This window comes from Amphibalanus amphitrite, unplaced genomic scaffold (genome assembly GCF_019059575.1).
Source record: "Amphibalanus amphitrite isolate SeventyFive unplaced genomic scaffold, NRLGWU_Aamphi_draft 000015F_arrow, whole genome shotgun sequence".
In the NCBI taxonomy this organism is placed as follows: domain Eukaryota; kingdom Metazoa; phylum Arthropoda; class Thecostraca; order Balanomorpha; family Balanidae; genus Amphibalanus; species Amphibalanus amphitrite.
The window spans coordinates 1201605-1208559 of NW_024881511.1; positions in this window are offsets into that span (position 1 = coordinate 1201605).

A 6955-nucleotide genomic window follows, 5' to 3' on the forward strand; every position below is an offset into this window, starting at 1 on the left:
ACAACTGCTTGGGTGAGAAGTGGAACGGTAAGACCTTTTAGTGGTGGAGGAGGATTGTAACATGTTATGTGGTATGCCTACACTCAAACAGGAAAGCTGTGTGTGCCTGCAAGTTTCATAGGGCCTGTAGGAAATTCAGACCTAGGGTCACGGCCTCTTTGATATTGTCAGAGAGCCGACGTCAGGTCAGCTCTCTGAAGATAACGTGAACGTCATGAGGTCGGATAAGACCGGCAGTTCTGGTCATGTGTTCAGTGTGCCGGCGGCTCAGACGTGTGGTTGGCCTACTCGCGCATGGCTCTTTGATCTTCTCCGATGGCGATACCTACTGCTGAGAGCTTTGAATCGATCTGACATTGATGGCCTTAGCTGAACTGCGATATTTTCGCCCCTTGGCCCTTTCAATCTGTGTGGGGACTGCAGATGTTGTCACTAGCACAGCATCGTAGTCTTTATGGCATCCTGATGAATGCCTGTTTCCTTTCTATCACCACGATCATCGAGGTGAATAGAAACGAGGACTTCCTGTCAGGGATGCGGAGCCGGAGCCGGAGTCGGAGCCGGAGCCGCCGGAGCCGGCATATTTTGCCCGGAGCCGGAGCCGGAGCCGGAGCCGTGAAACAATATAGCCCGGAGCCGGAGCCGGAGCCGGAGCCGCCAAAAAAGGGGGCGACTCCGGCTCCTTTTTATTTTTTGAAGAGGAAAAAATAATTGACCTAGTTCGGTTTGACAGTACAAGGCAGTAAAACATATGGTACCTACTTACGTCATGGGCCATCAAGTGAATGAAAAAAGCCGAATATCCCCAGTATCCCACAGTACGCAATCAACTTCCTGTCTGCTCCTCCCCCCCCCCCCCCCACGTCTACTGCATCCCCAGAACATGAGGACCAGTCATCAGGTGACGGCCATTGTTTTGAAGCCAGTGCAGTGGACTGCGACTCCCAGCACCGTCTCTTCCCACCCCCACTCCCACCCCCCAATGCAGCCGAGACGGGTGTCAGCTTACGATGGTTCAGTGAACTCCGATTCGCGGCGACTGCGTTTCCAATGCCATCGCTTCCTAGTCCTTTGTTCCTAGTCCTGTTGAGAAAAATAGCCTTAGTTGTTAGTTGTTATGCAAATACAGAAGCAACGTGTACCAATCCAATTTTTCTTCCACCCGTATTTAATTGATTGCATAGGGGATGTACTGAGTTGGAGCCGGAGCCGCCGGAGCCGGAGCCGCCGGAGCCGCCGGAGCCGGAGCCGCCGGAGCCGGACCATTTTACTCGGAGCCGGAGCCGGAGCCGGAGCCGCCATAACATTTCACCCGGAGCCGGAGCCGGAGCCGGAGCCGATTTTTTGCTCCGGAGCCGGAGCCGGAGCCGGAGCCGTCTGAAATTTCCACGGCTCCGCATCCCTGCTTCCTGTACATACCTGCTTGTATGTGCACATATCTGGACCCTTTTGGACTACTTTGACATGTGCTGCCGTTCCTTTCCTACCTGTATGAAGTTGTTTCCCGGCACACAGCGCACACAGTTCAGCCTATGTTGATTGGGTCGGTCACATTGTCTCCGTTTCCCTGCACACGGTTGTGTCAGCTCGTGGGGTCCAGCACGCCTGTGTCCTTGCCCCTCTGGGTGGTCCTCTCAGCCAGATACAGCTATTATCATCCATCTGCAATATCCCCTGATCATGATAGCGTTATGACGATTTGGAACCTCATCATTGTAAGCCGAGGTGCGGTGCTGACAAGGCTGTGTAATTTGCGGCCAAGAAGCACGCCCCAGCACCTATCAATGTTCACCTGTTCATGGTGAATGGTGATCGCCGTACTGATAGTGACATGTAGGCGGGCGCGATGGGCCGGCGGATTGCAGACTGCTGAGACGTGGGAACCGGGCCGAAGGGTGCCGCTGGATCCTGCCGCCGTGGTGTGAACGACTGCCGCCAAGGTCGCGCGCCCGGCTACCAAAAACGCCGCCGACTCGCGCCTCTTCGCCATTTATGACGCTGCTCGGCGGCTGTCAATGGGACGACGGAGCCGGCAGAGGACCGAGTGGGGTGGGCCCTCCGTCGGACACTGACCGTCCGTCCAAGGTCCACCAGAGACCTGGCCACGGCCGATTGCTATGCGTGCAGCGGCGCCGGGCCGCGGGAGCCGCCGCCCTCGGCTGCGCCTGACGTCCGTACCAACCGAGCTACGCACACTGCACTGCGGCGAAGGGCGCGGCGCCTTTGACTTATTGTTACAGCATGGAATGAGAGGAATGACTGGCGACCATTCCCACTCAAGGATACGGCTGTGACAGCACTTGAGTAAGTAGTGAATTTTGACCACGCTGTGCAGACTTACAAAACGCACGTATGAATCGGATTTATTCATAAAGTACCTATTTGAGCGCTATCAGTGAACATAATGACATCCATGACATTACCATAATGCTACCTTTTCAGACGCAGCAGTCTATTCAAGACGTATTTTTGATTTCATTATATGGCGTCGGGTGCCGTCTTCACTGCTAATAATAAGTCATTTTTCGGTCCCTTCAGTAGTCCCTGCTTCATTAGCTGTCTGAACTTTGCCCACCCGCTGCTTTAAAGCTCTGTCTTAGCTCAGGCGGTCAGGTCAGACCAATGTTTGCTGAGCTGTCTCAGCCTGGCCCGCCTATTACATATCCAATGTCCATAGAGCTGTCTGAGCTCAGGTCTCCACGGTGTATAAGAGCTGTCTCAGCCCGACCTCGTCGTTGTTCGCAGAGCTGCGCCAGCCACTCAGCGCTAAGAAGGGCCTTGTCAAGATCCCTCCATTCGCCTGCAACATTGGAAACATTGGACTCTGCTTTGTCACTGACCACCAGCAGCGGCAGTAGTGACAAACACCCTCCCGACGAAACTCTAAATCGGTGGGAACCCGGCCCACAACAAACTCCATAGGTGTCTCTTTGGAGCTCCTCTCCTCCCGGCTGTCGGCAGTTTTGACCTTGTCCCTTGGCTAATGCATATGCTGAGGATCAAATGCCTATCTTTGGGATGTTTTATGAATGAGATGCACGGTTTGGTAGACCGAATTAAGACATAGTAGCCGATGCAATGATGCTATGACTGCAGCTCTTTAACCCTCGCCCGTAAACGGCGATCTGCCACCTTCGCCCATGCAGGGGGGGGGGGGGTTGGTGCGACCCCCCCCTTGGCGTTTGAAAACGGAGCGTCGTAGAGCTTAGCGGAAAAGACCAACGGATTGCTCTCGCCGAGATCTCGCGATTGGTGGTATATTTTTTGGTCCTAGGTCAACATTTGACCTACTTTTGACCGGTCAAAGGTCAAATTTTCGGAAAAATAGACTTTTTTCAACTTTCGGCGGCGATTGCGGCAAAACGGTGGGAGATATCGACTTGAAACCTTCACTATCGTGTTCCTTGATCAATTCGCTATCGTTTGGTATGTATTTCGTTTCCCTAGCTCTAAAAATGGCGCGTTGGGAGCGCCGGAAGTCGGCAAGGTCACAGTCGGAGGCAGAAATTCGAAAAATCAAAATTTAAATTTTTGAAATCTGATTGTATTTTTGGATTTGGGAGGTCCATTTGCTCCCTATAGAAGCTAATATTGCTGCATATTCCCATTGAGGTGACAAGAATTAGCAAAATAGTGGTTCGGGCGCTTTTCAAAAATAGTACCGGACGCTGTTCCTCTTGTGACGTCATAGCTCCGTGACCTGACCTGACCCGGTCAAGTTTCTTATACCATATGATAGCCAATACTTGCCCCAACATGCATGGGAAGTTTCATCACGATCCATCAACCGATCTCCGTACCACCGGCAGGAAACCTCGGGCGTTGGCACTCAGTTTGTGAAAATCCGGCCGGAGGCTGTTCCCTTTGTGACGTCATAACTCCGTGACCTGACATGACCCGGTCAAATTTTTTTTTATCAAAAGATGCGCAAGGTTTGCCCCATAAGGTACCCAAAATTTGGCGGCGCTGCGCGCCGCCGTTTTTGCACTATTTCCGAAAAACCTCAGGGGGGGGGTTGCACCAACCCCCCCCCCCTACATGGGCGAGGGTTAAAAGAACGGAGAAATCCTGCTATGGAGAGACGTTTCGGCTCGAAGAATGTCGAATTGAAACCCTGCGGCCACGGCCGGTCAGCCTCTAACCATCCCTAAATCAACGGTGCTTCGTGAGCCGCCGAACCACGAGTGCTCTGGAATCCTTCTTGGAGTTGGCATCCCAATGTTTTTTTGTTGCTTTGATATAGGATGAGTTTGTTGAAGATGTCGTTCATGACGCCCCCCCCCCCCCCCTGTTGGTTGACTGCTGGCCCTCACGAGCAACGCTGTCAACATGCATGATTATCCTTAGGTATTGCCTCTTCGTCATGGGATTGCTGCATTTTGTATTGCATTATGAAATAAACATCTTATACCGAAGCTAAGCCACAGGTCGAAAGTCGAATCTGTTCTCAGTGTGCAGTTTGACTTTTACTAACATCATGTCCGGCGTATTTTTCACCTGACTATGTGTTTACCTCAAAGACCGTGTTAATCGCGTGAAAGGCGTGAACAATGACAATAAGCCTGAACCCACACGCTACACACCGCACGGCTTTCAGAAGCACACCCACTCAAACGGGCTGGTCGGCACCTTCAGAGCCCATTTTCCACTTGCCGTGCGTTGTGCCAGTGGCCCTATCTCGCTCCTAATCTCCCTGAGCGTGGCGTATCTGGCCGACTCGCCGCCCCAGACAAAACACGTCGGTGGCGCGCCGCGGCTGGCTTCCGGCGGACGGCTCCAGCAAAGGCCCCGCTTCATCCCGTGCGTCAACAAAGTGCCGCTGTTTGACGGCGCTCCCGGCCAGGGTACACACACACACGCCATCGCACACATACACACACTCACAGACAGACAGACACACCGCGCGCACGCACACACCCCCATTCATTGGTTGTCCCGGTGGAAAACAGTCCGATTTGGGTCGGCACCGGCCGATAAATGGGTGCGAAAGAGGTACGGATTCCAGGCCGATCCTATCGACTGACCAATTACCGGTGGGCGACATTCCGTCGATTGCGGTGGCGCCAGGGCGGCATTTCCGCTGTCCGGCGCTGTGCGGTTCCACGCAGCGCTGAACGGGTGCCGGCCGAAGGGGGGGGGACGCATACTGAGCGGGCGGCGCATGGGCAGTGGCCCGAAGCTCGTCCTTTAGCGCTCGCGGGGCCGTCTCGTTCATTCCATTGGTGCCCGGCTACCTGTTGAAAGTCAGGACGGTCATTGGTCAGCTGAGTTGGCGTTCCTTTGATTTGCCAAGTGGTCGCCTGCGGCTTGGTGCGGTGAAGGTACTGCTAAAATATGCGGCGAGAAAACAAAACCGACGTCAAGAGGGCTTTGCGGGCCTAGTGAAGCGGCTCTTCACAACCCTAAGTGAGCACGCAGTCACAGCGGCAGAGATAACAACAGGCCGCCTTTCACACGGCTGGCCCGGAGATCGGACAAGGTCACGAGTGACCGGGCGGCGCGGACATTCCTTTCTGTCTGCAGCGCGCCAGCCGATCAATTCCGACTGCAACTGGAATGGAACCTGTAGATGGAGCTGCCACTCCACCGGGGGATTTCCATTGGGAGATGAACACACGGCTGATGACCTGCTAGACGTCGGTCAAACGTGGAAACACATACCTTGTCACCATCTGGTAGTCAAACGCCCCGCCCAGCGTCGAGAGCTGAACACGATCACGTTTTACTTACAACCGACACGACAAGTGTGGTGTTTGTTGCTTTTGCCGGAATGCGTCCGCTCCCACCGATGCAGTGTGTGACAGAGCCGGCACTCGTGACCACCCGTCCACAGACCGGTCGCTGTGGGAGGGGCAGGGGTGTCCGCTGTGGCCGGCACTGCTGTTTGTGGAGCCCACCGGCCGTGACTAGGGTTACCGAGCCCACTGAGTTCCCACGCACCGTGTCTGACCCAGTGGCGTGAGGAGGGCTGAATTCCGGCCGAGGGCGCGGCCAGCGGCCACCGGACCCGGCCGGGAGCGGTCACTGTGTCAACAAACAGCGACCGACTCGGGAGGAACGGGTGACGCTGTCCCTCCCATGTGCCCCTGTCATACGGCCCTGTCGAGATTGGCTCCATTGGGGCAGGGCGTCGCCGGTTTTACAGTGAAATGCTGTCGTGCTGTCTTGCAGATGTAAGCCCCATTGGGGCAGGGCGTCGGCACTGCTGGTCCCAGTAGTTGCCATTTTACCCCGGTCTGAAACACGGGGTGCAGTGGTGAGAAATTCGACGCAAGGTCAGTGGAAATCTCCAGAGAATACACGAAATTTTGTGGGCATGAAGTGGTCTATTCGGCCGACATGTCCTAAATCAAAACGAAGTAAAAAAACGAAATTGTGGGAAGCAATGATAAGCATCACCGAGTGTCACTCAACACAGAATGGTTGTATGAGACATAGCATCTGTATGCATGTCGGACGTTGGTGCTCTTAGCATTCGACATAAAATTAAACTTAGTGAAAGCAAGATGCACATTAAAATTGCGGAGGCCCGGAGTTCTGAAGTCCTGAGAAGGGTGTCACCCTTCCATCATGTGGTGAGCAGGCGCTTGTCGGTGTTGTCCGTCTGGCGCGGGGCGTGCGCGGCCTTGGTCGGCTGAAGGGTGCCGACGGCGTGATCCAGGGCAGACAGGCGGACAGACAGACTCACACACAGCACCAGGCTGTGACCGCTTCAGCTGACCCTGACCCACCAGCTGTCGGAGGACTTCGGTCGCTAATGGCACGTCTCTGGCATCCAGGACAGAGGGATAATGTTTGCGTGTGAAGCTCTCATTAGAGTTACTTACCATTTACCAAATTTATATAATTGTTATTGTTGTCGGCTGAATCCGCCGCATGATGCCTGCGTTTCATATGGATAATCTTTCACAATGGAGTCTTATTGTCACGGCCAAACAGAACCATGCACTGTGGA